At 36.7% G+C, this 15,704-nt stretch overlaps 1 long non-coding RNA gene across 4 annotated transcripts in view; it reads right to left on the bottom strand.

Moving 5' to 3' along the window:
* Positions 1-12,509: 12,509 nt before the first annotated feature.
* LOC143156290 (uncharacterized) overlaps positions 12,510-15,704 on the bottom strand; it is a 98,479-nt gene continuing 95,284 nt past the window's right edge. For all 4 annotated transcript variants that reach the window (XR_012994594.1, XR_012994595.1, XR_012994593.1 and 1 more), the window contains exon 9: positions 12,510-13,323. This is a non-coding gene — a long non-coding RNA (uncharacterized LOC143156290). The remainder of the gene's footprint in view (positions 13,324-15,704) is intronic.

Below are 15,704 nucleotides of genomic sequence, written 5' to 3' on the forward strand. Positions count from 1 at the left end.
TTATTCCTACAAATTCCCTGAAGTGACACATTGAATTATAGAGTAAATCTTCTGTGCTGTAAATAAGAACATGGTCCTGGCTGGAGGAGGGAGAATTAAGAAGGTATTTTCACACGTTAGTGATGACAACATATAATTGACTTGTTGCTCTGTTTTGTTATGCTACTCAGTGGTTACGCTGTCATCAATGACTTATGAAATTAACTCACTCTGTTTGCATGTATGTCCTCTTTGAATGCCTTGGGTAAAGTAAAAGTGGCTTACACCACCCTGGAAATATTTGACTCGTATGCTGTCACTGCTTTAGAAATATGGTGAAACTAAACAAAAATGTGGGAAATGTGGTGGTTGTTTTGCATTATTCAGTGCAATTTTTAGAAAGACTTTCATTCTTCACAGGACTAAATCACAAAACTAAATATGCATTTAATATTAATAATGAAGATTTCAAGTCTTCACACCCCAGAAGTGTAACTGTTGGACCTCGGTTCACAGAAGAAGATTCTTTGGGATGAGACTTTGTATCAATGTCCTTATGTACACACACATATATCTTGCTATTATTATGGAGCAACAATAGCCAAAACATAATCGAAGTTGAAGATGGGTTCCTGTTAGATATTTGAGTATATAAAAGGCAAAATCAAACAGATAGGGAAAATAGGGTGTTAGAATCACTTTAACAAAATTAAGTAACTGCACAAGTTACAACAAACTAATCCTGGTAAACAAAGACAAAGAGATTAGTTACCAGTAGTTGCAATTCTCCAAGTGAAAGAGCATACACAGATTCATAAATATGTCCTATCACTGACATCTGAGAAGTTTTTCCACTGCAGTGCTTCCAGAAGTTAGCACTCAAAGCCACGCTCTCTCATTTAGTATGAACGTAGCATGGAATGCATTTGGCATTGCTTCAGTTTTACTTCAACCGCAGAAATAAAACCCTAGAAACACTGGAAGACTTTGAAGGAAAACTGAAATAGGACTACAGCTGCAATTACAGGGTGTTATGTTATGTCTGCCATAGCAAAGCAGTCAGATTCCTTTTCCATCTTAACCAGAACATCTGATCATGGTGGAAATAACAGAAATATATAAACCACTATGATGATGGAATAAGGAATGTCCTCCCAAAAGAGCCTGTATGCTCATGCAAATGGGACCACAAGAATTGATGCCTTCTTTTCATGGTGGAAAGCAAGCAGATCTCAATGAGGTTGGTCATACACATCAAGATCACCAGGAATACTATGGAGCAGATCTCCTATTGTCAGTTTGCTACAGAACTCTATGCAAGTAGTGATCTTGTGAAGGATTATTGAGTTAGCTATCATTGATTGTATGTGCCAGTTTTGGATATGAAGTAGGAATGCTTTGCCTGAACTGCAAAGGTGGAGCTCTAAAATACTGAAATACAGTTTCTGTTCCTCTTGAATCCAAGGCACGTGTAGAACAAAGATGCCCAAACGACCTTGCCATTCCACTACAGACGCACTTGACATCATTGCTGTAGGAAGCCAGGGTAGGTGGAGGGGCATTTCTTGTGAATATTGTAACAAGAATTTCACCCAACAGTGTGAAAAACGGTGACCTGCTACTTGGTGAGAAAGTACACTGAGTGTAATCACACTTGGAGACAACCAAAGCAAAGATGAGCATGAAATATTATGTATATAGAAATTATTGGTCCTAAGAGGGCCAGGTGCTATTTTACTGGGGTGGTTATACAACAAATAACCAAATTCTGCCAGGGTCTAGGAAAGCTCTCATCACTAAGAATTGTTCCACAAACCTCCATAGTCTATGACAGTACAGATTCAATTTTTGAACATTCACTGAGACAGAGATGTGTCAACAGAATCTGTGTTTTCCTCAGAGACTGATAATTCCTTCTGAAAAGAAAGAAATTACTGGGGGGAAAAAAAACCTAATTATACAAAGACCATGCAGAAGCTTGAACTGTTAATGATCCCATCAGAAATCAAGACAGAAATAACAACACTGAGGTGATCTTCTCTCTATGTAAAATATATGTGCCCCCTGAAAATCTCGAATTACAGACTGGACTTCCCTGAAGAACTCCAGAAAGTTGCCATCCTTAACTTGACTATCAGATATAAAAGCTCATTTTGAAGTCCAGAACAACCAGTCAGCTCCTCTTTCTAAAATAATAATAATAATAATAATAATAATAATAATAATAATAATAATAATGAAAATAGCACTGAAAGAAGTGTTGTATCTTATAGAAACCTGTATTCCACATTATATATCCTTTTGTTAAGCAAGAGCAAGGAATGAACACATCCTTTATACATCCTCTAAAAAGGCAAAAGTTCTACAAGCTCACATGATAGGGCACATTTCTGCCCATACTCTGACTGCACAGGCAGAGTGTGTAAGCTCCGGTTACTGGAGGGATCCACACTGTATATATGTACATATATGTATATATTTTCCACTGATTGGCTTTCATCCTGATCAGCCAGAGAGGAAAACAGGATAAGACCTTTGATGCTGTTTGTGTTTGTGTGCTGTGTTTTCTGCCTGCATTGATCTGTGTGGCCGGACACTTACCTATGTATATGCATTGTGTGTATATGTGCTTGTGTGTCTCTTGCAAATATATGCTCAGTCTTACTGCTGGCTGGGCCTGGGGACAGCCGCTGCAGCAGCTTTACCTCTGTTGAGTGAATCAATGTATCCAAAAGTTTCTTTGCCTACAAAAAAACCCCCAAACCCCAAGAGGTTTACAAAGCACATAAACTCATCAATCAGAATAAACTTCTTCAAGGGATTATTAACTGTTGAAATACAACGAGGGAGAGCTAATTAAAATCTCTATAAATGAAAATGGTCATTTTTCTACAGAAGGATAATAGTCCAAATCAACATACAACAGAAAAATCAACTATGATCTGCCATATGACTTTCTAAGAAAAAAACAAAGACTGCGGGATGCCACAACAAGGCAATTTCCATTCTGTTCTGTTTCATCTTCTTTCAAGGACTCTGCAATTAGTTACAAAAAGGGAAAGAAATCAAACCTTCCTATATCCCAAATCCACAAGGACTGCTTCCAGAATCTTGGTATCAAGGGATTACATCAGCCATTGAGGCAATTTTGTTGCTGTTGTTCTGCTAAGTAAAAGAAGTGTTAAAGAAAAAATATGAAAGAAAAAGGAAAACTTTAGAAATATAGGCTCCCTGTTCATCCTACTACTAACTTAGCTGGCTGAAACTGAGCCAGACAGACTTCCATCATTCTGTTCTTCCTTCTAAAGCAAACTGCCCAAAAAGAGGAAATTGAAAAGTCCAGCAGCAGGCATAGTATTAGAGAGGTATGGGCATTTCTGATATGATTCCTCACATTCATCCATTTTGTCCGCAGTACATAATAGCCATGACATTTATGATGAAAGGTTTTAAATGGGTATAGGAGCAAGGATGAAAAAAAAGCGAGGAGAAAGACTATATAAAAACTAGGAATTATAGCTGCAATCTGCTTCTTGATGAGGAGACAGAAAAGCAAAATTATTTATATTCATATCTTGACCTTGAGTGATAATCTGTCAGGTCCATCATGTGGAGCAAGTGCAGTTGGTAACATGCTTTGCAGTCCTAATTCTCTCAACAATCAAAATTATTTGTTTTTTCTTCTCATGGAAGAGCAAGGTTATGCAATTTTGTCCTGGTAGGGAGATGGGACACTGCTGAGAAATGCATCTATGGACATAGACCTGTAACTACACTTGTATTAACACTGTCACCTAGAGCTTGGTGATGATCTCTCAGCTCCGTTGTAGACATGTGGCCATTTTCTCCCCACAAATATGTAGGGAACCTTTGTCCTGTATACAGATCCATACAGACACTCTATCTGCTTCCCCACGTACATTTCATAGAGCAACCAAATGTACAAAATATTTGAGAGTTCTTGCATTACATTTTGAAAGGATTCTTTTCTAGCGTTCTCCTCAGCTGCCACTACTCAGGCCATACATAAAAATGACCAGAGGAAAGAACACCACTTAGTAAAGTGGCAGAATATTGAAAGGAAGAACATTCTATGACACTAAACTCTCACTTATAAGACAGACAGTTGACTCACCTGGTATCTCAACTGTATTATTCTTTTCTTTTAGCCTGATCTGTCGTATGCCTAACAATGGAAAACAAAGTTTTTGGTTCCAGCTAAATATTTTGGGTGACCATAATATAAAACAAACTTGCCTGACAAAAGCAAAACAGTGGGTGCTCCTCACATACCCAAGAGGTATTATCACTTCTTGTTAATACAGCCGCACATAGGAGAAATTTAAAATAAATGACTGCTATCAGTTCCAAACGAAAACATAAGCAGGGCATACTGTTGAAAGTGCTGCCATTCACAGTGGTAGTTTGCACCATGGTTCAGTCAAGCCATTCCATTTCTGTAAACATGTATCAAGAGCCCTTCCAGAAGACAAGAAGCGGTTGCTTCAGATGCTTATTGTGAGTAGCTGTGGATCTCGAAATGCAACACTGTGGAAGTTTTCCAAGTACATTAAAAAAAAAAAAAAATCACCATCAATAAAAAAGTGTAAGTTTTGGAATGACATTTATACCAGCTGAAAACTAAAGTTAATGACTTTACAATTTTCACAACTGTCATTCTTTACAGCAAGTGAAAATTCAGAGACATTACGATCTAGGTTATACTGCATACACATTGTATGTAGACAAAACCCAACTCAGGCTGAGAAATTGCCCTGGAGATGCGTGTGCACTCAAGTAAACTCCTTTTCCCTGTTTCCTCAGCAAAGCAGTTACGCAGAAGCTGATAAACTTGGATGGTACAGTCTATGCATACTACATGTACTGGAGACAAGTGTCCATCAATTTAATAATCCAAGTCTCTGTACATTTTATTCACTAAAATTATATTTTTCCTAATTTTCTAGTTTCTGTTGTTATTGTTACCTAATTAAAAATCATTAGTATTTTCAATAGCGTTTAGAACATCTATTCCATCTACCCAGCTGCCAGCCTACAACAAGTAGATGTTTTTATTTTTATGAAATAAAACAAAATTACTACTTTGCAATGAAGCCTCTATGCCTTAACCAAATGCATCATGGGTAGCAGTAGTGCATACTATTATTCATTATTTAGACAATCTGCCACTAGCTTATCGTGAAATGGTGGAGGTCTTGGGGGGTGACATTGTCAAAGATTGTAAACAGCACTAGTGACACATCACTAGTCCATTACTTACAGCAAAGGCATTACCAACTCATTTTACAGAGGGAAAGGAATCTATAACAACTCTATTCTGTAAAATAGTCCCAGCTTGACAGTTTTAATTATATTTTTAATTTCATTTATTCTGATGTAGATTCTGGTATAAATAAAGTGCTAGTTAAGGATCTAAATACTCTGTATTAAAAGTCTGGTCCTTAAACTGGCAACTTTGTAGACCTACTTTTAAAAAAATGTTTGAATTTAAATAGGGAGAAATGTGCCATTCTCACATACTGCCACATTTTCTATGCTTCAAAAGTAAACAAAGTCTCCACCCAGGTCTATTAATTTTACTCAATATAAACATGAGCTACACAATGGCGTATCTTCCTTTACAATAATTCTAGGTGTTAGTTTATAAAAGTCATATGATATTTTTACAGCGAACTAATCAGGAAAAAATCGGTGTTTTTACTTAGAGCTTTTTACCCACCATGTATAAATATACTCCAGTGTAATTAATGCGGTTTCCACAGTCAAAAATAAGTAAAAGCAAAATTTATTTAGGCTTCACACACAATATCATTTTCAAAATACTTTGCATGTTGCTTTTAATAGCTTTGTTATGAGATCTTTTGTCATTCCTGTTTTGTGGCTGAGCTGTATTAATGCTTTGACGTACCTTCTTTTCAAGTTCTGTGAAATCAGATTTAAGAGCGACAAAAGCGTCACGCCAGCGAGCTTCTTCAGCTGCAGGCACATTCCGATCGTCCACTGAAGGCTGCCTGTGCTGCTGAACAATTGTCTTCTGGTCTTCCAGCTGTGTATTTAAGTCAGCAGAAAAGACAGAGATAAGAATAAGTGATGATCTAAATACGCTACAAAGAAGTTAACCTTCCTGTCTTTCTATATTGTTCCTTACTACTTAATACATATTTACTTCTACCAAGGTATCTTATTTTTCCATTAACTTATACATTATATGCACCAGAGAAATCTTTTTGTAGTGAGCTTTTTAATAAATCTTTAACAAGCATTTCTTGATATATTACAAAAATCTAAGTTGGTCAGACTTCTTATCTCATCATTTCACAGTATTCCTATCTATAGCTTGTCAAAAAAGTGTTGCCAAAATATGTTTGTCTATCATCTACCATATTTTGATTTTCCATCACTGAAAGACAGACTTTCTAGACTATGTTTTCTCAACAGGAAACAATTCTGGATTTTCTTTGAAATATTTTTCATTTTAGGTTTTCCAACTTTAAGTCTTCATATTTGTTTTTTTTCAAATCCCTTTCTACTGTACAACAAAAGAATCTATTCTATATGGCAATCTCCAGTCTGCAAAGGTCATTTATTATGAAGCTTACTGGAGATGCCTAATTTTATATTGCATAATAAATCTTCAGCTACCCCTCCCTATATGTGACAACTCTGAAGGTTCAATCAGAGGTTGGATGTATCAATGTTTAATGTATCTCTTAATAAAAAATTAGCACAACCCTTCAATGAAAATAAATGTCTTGGTTTATATGGTCTGCTTCACAGGACTATTAAAATGATTTTTATTACAGTGTTAGTATTCATATAGGCATAATAACAAAGTTAACTATTAGGTTTAACATAGCAAAATAGGCACTGAAACATATCTGCCCTCACAACGAAAATGTCGTCAGTCAAACACTGGCAAGCTACAAAGTACAATAAAATTCATTACAAAGAAAAAAGAAATGTCTAGCTATATAAAACAATCACTCACTGTGATATAGCTCAGAAAAAAAAGTCATATTTTATTCTATATTGTAAAAAATATGTGGTCATCTTGTTTTAAATAAGACAGTGACAAAAACAGGACAATTATATACCTTAAATGTTGTATTTGACAAATTACTAAACCTTTGCTGAATACACCAGTGTGTTTCATTTTCATGCAACAGATTCTGTTGTAAAGGTCTCTGATTTAATAGTCAACATTCTATTTTCAAAAGAAACGGAATCAAGGAAAAAAAAGAAGTCATTTTAGACTTCCCAGAACAAAATCTTTATTTTTCTGTAGGTCAGTACGATATTCAACATATTTACAGCCAAACATTTTAAAAGTACTCAGCTGCTTCAACTTTTGTTGAAAGTATTTCTGCTCCCATTTCGATACTTAAAAATGGATTTATATCAGTGTAAGTATTCTAACTCTACCATGCAGAGTGTTTACAAATGAAATTTATTCTTTTGTACTTAAATGTACATAGTATTTTGATGAAAAGAGATGACTCTTACATTCAGCTATTTAAGACAACAGAACTTCTTATGGTTTCACTTGTGCTACAGTGAATTTACTGTAAGTTCCACCAGTCTGACAGATTCAATCAGTCCATTTGTTGAAACGACAGGTCATATTTGCAGCACCAAATATTTCAAGAATCACCAAAGATATTAAAAGTGACAAAGAATGCAAAGAGAAAAAATAAGTGCATTGTGGTTGTAAAATACAATTTCACATCCCCCCAGTCCATGCACATTGTATGTAAATGTGTTCAGATAACATTATGATTAAATTCACTAAATGAAAAAATCAACAAGATATTTTAAAGTTTATCTTTGCCATCAGCCTGATTAGCCAACTCTCTATTATTTGCTGATCTTTTATCAGCTCCAGTAATTATTCCTTGATTTAGTGTTAATGCAAGAAAACAATTTATTCATTATTTTTTGAAATAGTTTGTGTTTGTTATTTGGAACGTTAATTTTGCTCTCACTTTCAGAGAATGAGTAGTGTCTGTGTAGGAGCTCTAAGAAGTTATCTAGGGCAGAATATGCATTGCAGACTGGTTATAGCTACAATTGTATTTGTCTTGGGAGTCTGTCATGGGAAGATGCTGGCATCCTGAGTGATCTAGCATAACATCTAAACATTACTTAGCTACTAGCTTCAAAAGGGTAATTTATCTTCAAAAATAATTGATGTACAATCTTGAGCATTAAGCAGTATTTTTCATAATCAAGCTGTATGTACCTAACATACACTTGAGAACCTAGTTCTGAACATCCAAGTTTAACAAATGTTGACACTTTTCAAATTGAAATCTTCTGAAAACAACTTCTAGCAAAACATTACATTATAGTTATCAATAAACACACTTCTGAAACTTAATCTTTAAACAGCATTACATTTTGTGGATTAAAATTCTCAACTCTCTTCACATTGTCTCAAATTAAATAAGAATTCAGTGTTTCAATATAATTTTCCAATGAAGAGAGTTTATTCTCAATGGAGTTGTCTAACAAAGGCTAATTTTACAGTTTTGATTGTCTTTCTCTAAGACATTAAGCACACTAAAACCCACAACTGAGCAAAAAGGAGTTTGCGAGTACCATGACCATTTCTAAAAAAGAATTAAAAGTCTGGTAAATGGCACATCAATTAGCAACATTTTGCAACAGGCTTTACTGGGAAACTTACATTAACTTGTTCTAAATAGGCATTGAAAAGCCTCTGTAAAATCTAAAACACAAATACTGACTTCTTCTGAAGTCAGTAAAAGTTCAAAGATGGTAGCAAAATCTATCTTGCTAAAAAGTTCCAAGTTATATATAGTTCTAAACTTAGCTGAAGCATAAATATTGATTTATCTAGATTTATAGATGTGAAAGAAAGGAAATAATCAAAAACATCAGAATACTTAAATAATAAAAAGCCATCTATTGATGCTTGGGTATTGTCCCTATTACTTGAACTCAAGATCTCCGAATACAATGAAAGCAACAGAAAGAGAAAAGCTGCATTCAGCCCAAAGTTCCTTTGATTCTAATACAAGCCATGAAATACCAGTAAAATACTTTGTATTGTCCAGACATGATATTATCCTTCTGATTTAAAAAAAAAAAAAAGTCAGAATAGTCACATGAACTACTGGTTTCACAAGCAGAAAGAGTAATGAAGCCTAACTTACTGTAAAGTTTTATCATTTGTTACCTAGTTCATCTCTTTGACTCCACTGAGCTGGAAAGACTACATCAAGGTCCAGTCTGTCACTACCCTGTGTCGGTGGGTGAGCCAGACAGGGGCTGCTACATGGACCATGTAACAGTGCAGTTAGAGGTAGATGAACCTGATGGACTTCACAACTTCTCTTGTCCCATCCCCACAGAGACAAGGCTCCTGCAGCTTCATGTCTCTATGTCCAGACAGCAGCAAGGTAGAGTATGTATTCCCAATAGGTGCGCGCACACACACACACGATGCATACATACGTGGCCAACCACACAGATTGCACAGTGAGAAGGGCTTATACCGCTACCCACATCAACACAAACAGCTTTCACATAAGTATGAACAGCACAGACAGTCCCATCTTCTCTCTCCTCTCCATCTGATCAGGACTGAAGTTCAACGTACACATGTAACATAAGATTGTCCCATAGCTGGCCCCTAGATCCTGGTCTCCTCCAGTTGCTCAGCCCCCAGACCCTCAGCTCTGACTTGTGGTCCCACTCCGGAGGCTGGCTCTCTGACCTCTCTTCCTAGCCATCAGCTGGTTTGACTTAAGTTTGATAGCTGTCTTGCATGCACACACACACATTACAGGCTCTCCAGCATCAGGCCTTAGACACTCTGTTTAAGCATGGTTCCCAGACCCTGGTCTCGCCACTTTTTGGCAGCCAGACCCATGGGTCCCTCAGACCACGGTCTCTCTCTCTCTCTCTCTCTCTCTAGTGGCTGGCATTCACATCTCTTATCCTACTCATCAGCTAGTCCAACCTGGAGTTTGCTACTATTCACATGTACAGGCTCAGGATAGAGAGCATGCCCACATAAAAGGTAGTTAGAAATAGGATTTAATACAAATGCAGAATACGCTGAGGTGATAAAGCACAGGGCTCAGTCAGAAAACTGTACATATGCTTCTTTATCCTCTTTTCCCTCTACTGTCCCACACTTGTTCCTACCCAGTCTACCTTGATCCCTTCCTTTCCCCACTATTGTTCCTTCTCAACACATTCCATCATAAGTTCTACACAATCCCAGAATTCTCTTCGTTGCCCTGGTATGTCACAATAAGTCCCACACATCTTCACTACATGCCACTGCAGGGAGAGAATCTTTGTTGAGTCATCTTGGTGGATGTCACATCAAGGACAATAGGCTAATTGTTCTCCTCTGGTGGTCTAAGAAGCAGCCAGTTCAGTGTGCTCCATTAGGTTACATTGCTCCTCTGATCCTCACCAGGTCCCTGTGTTTAATTTGCTTAGCTTTCAGTCAGACAGCTTAACACCTACCTTTCTTTCAAAGGGACCTGTATTCTGAATTTCCACTACGTAGCTGCTAGCTTTCACAAAACTTAAAAAATTATCTTCGAGATTTGTATTTCACTTTTGAATTTGAATCCAGTAGAGGAGGGATTGAAAGTGTGATCACATATGCCTAATTTTCTTAGGAAATGAGGAACAAAATATTAGTGAACTCCCTTCTCTTCTCCCTTTACTATTCCACTTTCTTCCTTACCTCTCATTAACTACTTCATTTCTCCCAAGAGAAATGGGAGTAAAATCTAAGTAGTAAATCGCATTAGTAAATTTAAGGGCGATTATTTTCTATCTAGTCAAGAGATTCCTTTCAAACCCATATTATTTACCTTTATTACCATCAGCCTTTGTCCTGCTGTTGATATTTTCCATGTCTTCTCTCATTCTCTCCTGGATTGATACTTCAGTAGTACATATACACTACAAACTGGATTCTTCACTTTTAATCTCATTGAACACAAATCTAGAATTGCTGCCTGAATTCTTTTTCTGCAGTTCCACCCTAGATTTTTGTCAAGCTTAAACCTTGAAAATACACTGAAACTAGTCAAAGTGTCTACTTGCCTTTTTAGGAACAGTATTTCATCCCATCATTCTTAATTTGTTTGCTGTTCTTGCAGAGCCAGGAAACAGGTTCTGTTTTTCTTCTTCCATTTTCCCCTAGTGAAAACAGATCATGGCCTGTTGCCGCCTAGTGCTGGTGATATAAAAGGTACACTACCCTTGTCAAGCCCTTTATTCTCAAATTGCTAAATGCCTAGAATACTTCTGTAGAAATATATTTCAAAACAGATTATTCAGAAAAAAGGAATTCTAAAACAAGAAGTGTCTTGCACACTGAAGAGATTTGAATCTTTTCATGGGGCAAACAGTGATCTTCCTATCATGACTGCCCAAAATAATTAGGTCTTGACAACATTAAATTTCAGCAGGACAAGTGAAAAAGAAAGTATAGTCTGCAAAGGTTTAAGATCCTTGAGATCTTTGTCTCTGACGTGCATCTGTATCTTGTGCAATAGATTTCCCATGGTTAAATTGATAAGCTGCCACAGATGTTCACGTACTTCAGTTAGCTGCTTGCTTTTTTATAATCTCTACTGAAAAAATACAAACTATATTTGCAATGTCCTCAACCACTTTTAAAACAAATATTCTGTTAAAAATACAGGCAAGCAGTATTTTGATGGGTTTTAGAATATCTCATCTTAATACTATTTTGTAAAATTTTTGAACAGTGTTATATATGAGATCCAAACTCAAATCATATGCAGATTGCTTTGTATTTAATATGAAGAAATGAGTATGACAAACAGATTTGATTTTTCTGGAACTTAGCTAATTAAAATAATGTTTTTTTCTAATGCACCATCTGTATTGTCTACCGATAAACATTAAAAATGTTTGCTACCATTATTGTGTTCACAGTTACTCTGATCTCCATTATAGACCTTATAATTACATACCATGATTTTTTAAAGTGGTTTGTGATTGCTGTTGGAAACAGATAGTTAATAAATACAGTATTATTGAGATACTATAAATATAAATATTACTGAGATACCTTAAAATCAGAGTGGGTGTGGATAGTTCAGGGAAAAAACCTCAAATATAAAGAGAGGGAAAAAAGTGTGAAAAAAAAAAGCTGTGTCATTGATCTTTTAAGTCTGAAAGAACTTTAAAAGAATTCAAAATCTCTCCACTGAGGCTTTAAAAGCCCTTGACAAACTCTACAGATTTCTCACACAGACCATCAGCCTTTACCAAAGTATTGAAGTATTAATTTTTACTGTTTGTAAATGAGTAGAGAACTCATCAAACTGTAGATTAAAGAAAACCAAAAACCTTAGAAGATGGCAGGTCATTGTGACAAATTGGAAAAAGATATCAAAATAAATGCAAATAGATGATGCAATCATCACAAAAAAGTTACAATACTGGCATATCTTACTGAAAACATACAAAATTAAGGACATTTATAATAAATATATACTGTCATTCATCACTCGATTTAACTCATTTTGTCAAAAGCACTACCTGGAATCATAGGAAAGTCTAGGTCAGGAAGGACCTTGAGCATTCATCTGTTCGAACTTCCTGTTGAAAACACGTCCCTAGATTAGGTTATCAAGCACCTTGTTAAGCCAAGTCTTGAATATTTCCGATGAGGAACATTCTATCATTTTTCTGGGCAACCTACTCCCAATTTTACTTGTTCCCAAGTTGAAGAATTTTTTTCTTATATCAGTTGGCATTTCCCTGGAAGTCATCTGTGCCCTTTGCCTCTTGTCCTGTCACCATTCACCCTTTGAAGAGAGAACCTCCATCTTCTCTATGCTTAACCTTTGAGGTATTGGAAAACTGTGATTAAGTTGCGCCAAGCCTTCTCTTCTGCAGGCTGAAAAAACCCCAAATACTTCAACCTTTCTTTATACACTGAGTTCTCCAAGACTGTAATCATCTTGGTGGCCCCCCCATTAAGTCCTCTCCAATTTTTCAATTTTTCTCTGGCATTGAAGAAAACCAAAACTGAACATAATTTTACAGGTGTAGCCTAACAAGCAGCAAGTTCATTGAAATAATCACATCCGTTGATCCTGGCTAAAATCCTGCTCGTGCAGCCCAGGACACGTTTGCCCTCATTGCTGCAAGGGCACACTACTGGTTCACATTCAGCTTGCTCTCCACCGGGATTCCCACATGCGATTCTTGCTGGCCCAGTCTTTCAGCCTGTTGAGGTCTCTCTGGTGGCTCTTCCTCCTGGCGCATCTACTTCTCCCCTCAGTTTGGTGTCATCTGCAAACATGGTGAGGGTACCTTCAATACATTCAATATATTCAATACTTTGTTCAATTTTTTTTTAAATACTGTTAGGTTTTAGCACTTACTGAGTACAAATGTAAGAAGGTCAATTTTGAGTTAAGGAAGTACTGATAAATATTTTAAATAAATCAATAAATATGAACAAATAAATAAAAATCTACTATTCAGTGTGGGTTCCCCATTTTCCCCCTCTATATACAAAAAATTGATTAACATGTTCCTCTCCCAGACATTCACATTTTCAGTATGATCTGAGAAGGGGGATTAATATAATCTCAGCATATTCTCTCTCAAAATACTTCTACTTCCTTAAGCAGGATTACAGTATCTCATGATGAAAGACACTTTCAATGCTCTTCTGTTCCATTTCTCCAATTCCTTTTCCAAAAGGACTTGCATACTGTGATGACTTCCCAAAACAATTCACAGCTCTCACTGACCTCTCTCCCAAGCCTTCCTTCCCATCCGTTACTTGCAAAACCCTATTGTTCCCCTAGGTTGTGTTTGCTTAGTTTTAAGATTCTTCAGTTCCCTGTGTTACTTGTATTTCTATGATGTTATCGTGCTTCTCTCTTCCGTCAGGTTGGCTACTGTCAATTCAGGAACTCTGAGAAGGGGAGTGTCAATATACTGTATGAGAACTGATTTTAAAATATAATTTTGACAAAAGAGAATCCAAACCAAACACAAAAAGATGGTCTGGTCTGGTCTGGCATGGCATGGCATGGCATGGCATGGCATGGCATGGCACGGATAGTCTCTCACTCAACCCACATGGTGCTAAAGTGTTTTTGAAAAGATACTTTATTTTATTATTCCTTTTCTTATTTTATCTTTAAAACATCTTACTTTTTCCCCCTTCAGGTTTTTGGTAGGCCTTAATACCAATCTGATTGATCTTGATAGTTCTCAATTCATTACAGAAAAGTAGTGTACGTCAATTTTTTAGCAGATTTTTTTATTCATAGAAAAATCCAGTTTGGACATTTCTGCAGTGATTCATAAACTGAATTGAAATACAGTGATTGGTTTCAGCAACAACTGTGAAAAGGTTCTGAAATCTGATAACTATTTATTTTGATATAACTTCTCAGGACTGATTTCAGGAAAGAACTGAAGTCTTTTATTCAGTCAGATGTGAGGGAGGGATGACACTTTCTCCTTTTTTGTTTGATACTGGTAAAAGTACTTGCCTGTGCAGCAAGAGCCTTGGATGCAAATCTTCATTTCAGATGGGGAATTAGAAAGCTAGTGTGATGGTAGATAGGAGAACTAACATGTATTTTTCTTTTTCTCTGTGTACCATATTATAACAGTTCATTTCAAAGGCTGCCTGTGCAGCATGTAAGGTGCCCTAATCACGCTGTCCTGGCTGCTGCCCACTCTGAGTAGGACATCTGGGAGAAGTGAAGAAAGAGGAAGGAGAAATGCAGGATAGACAAAGGGATTGCATCATCCCTGAGAGGACCTGTACATGGTCCAGTAGGAAAACCCTGGCAATTCTAAAAGCCACTGAAAGCTTCTGGATTGGAAACCACCCTAGATGAAAAAAACCTACTCTGCAAAGAAACAGTGGGTAGGGTTTCACGTGCATTTAGCATTTTCCTTGTTCGCTTTTTACTTAATTAGTTTGGGAGGCAAAAAAAACCCCAAAACCATAGTTCTAAACATTAGAATACTTATGATATCTTCTGTGTATTTATTTTAAAGAAAAGGTGGACCATTTCCACTGCTAGTCTCTGTTCACGTTGGGTCACATCTCATCTCCTAGCTCCCAATAACTACTATAACCACTACAATGTATTTACAAGAGGAAAAGATACAATCAGTTTCATTTCATCAATTTTTTGAAGCTAGTCTTTTATTTTCTCTGTCTTAAAAATTAATAAAATTGTAAAAGCTCATAGGAAAATCAAGACTTTCCTTTCCCGATGTGGTGGGTTGACCTCAGCCAGCAACTAGGCACCACACAGCCACTCCCTCACTCACACACACACTGGTCCCCCGGCAGGACAGGGAAGAGAATTAAAAAAGCAAAAGATAGAAAACTTGTGGGTTGAGATTAGGACAGTTTAATATGTGAAGGAAAGAGGAAGGAAAACAAAACAAAAAAAAGTCATCGCATCAAAGGCAATCATTCACCATCTCCCTCAAGTAGACCGATGCCCAACCAGCCTTCAAGCAATGGCTACCTCTCCCAGACTCATTTCTCCTCAATTTTTATTGATGAGCATGATGTTATACAGCATGGAATATACCTGTGATCAGTTCAGGTCAGCTGTCCTGGCTGTGTACCCTCCCAACTTCTTGCCCACCCCTAGCCTACTCCCCAGGGGAGCCAGAGTGAGAAACAC

Source organism: Aptenodytes patagonicus, chromosome 2 (assembly GCF_965638725.1).
Source record: "Aptenodytes patagonicus chromosome 2, bAptPat1.pri.cur, whole genome shotgun sequence".
Taxonomy (NCBI): Eukaryota; Metazoa; Chordata; class Aves; order Sphenisciformes; family Spheniscidae; genus Aptenodytes; species Aptenodytes patagonicus.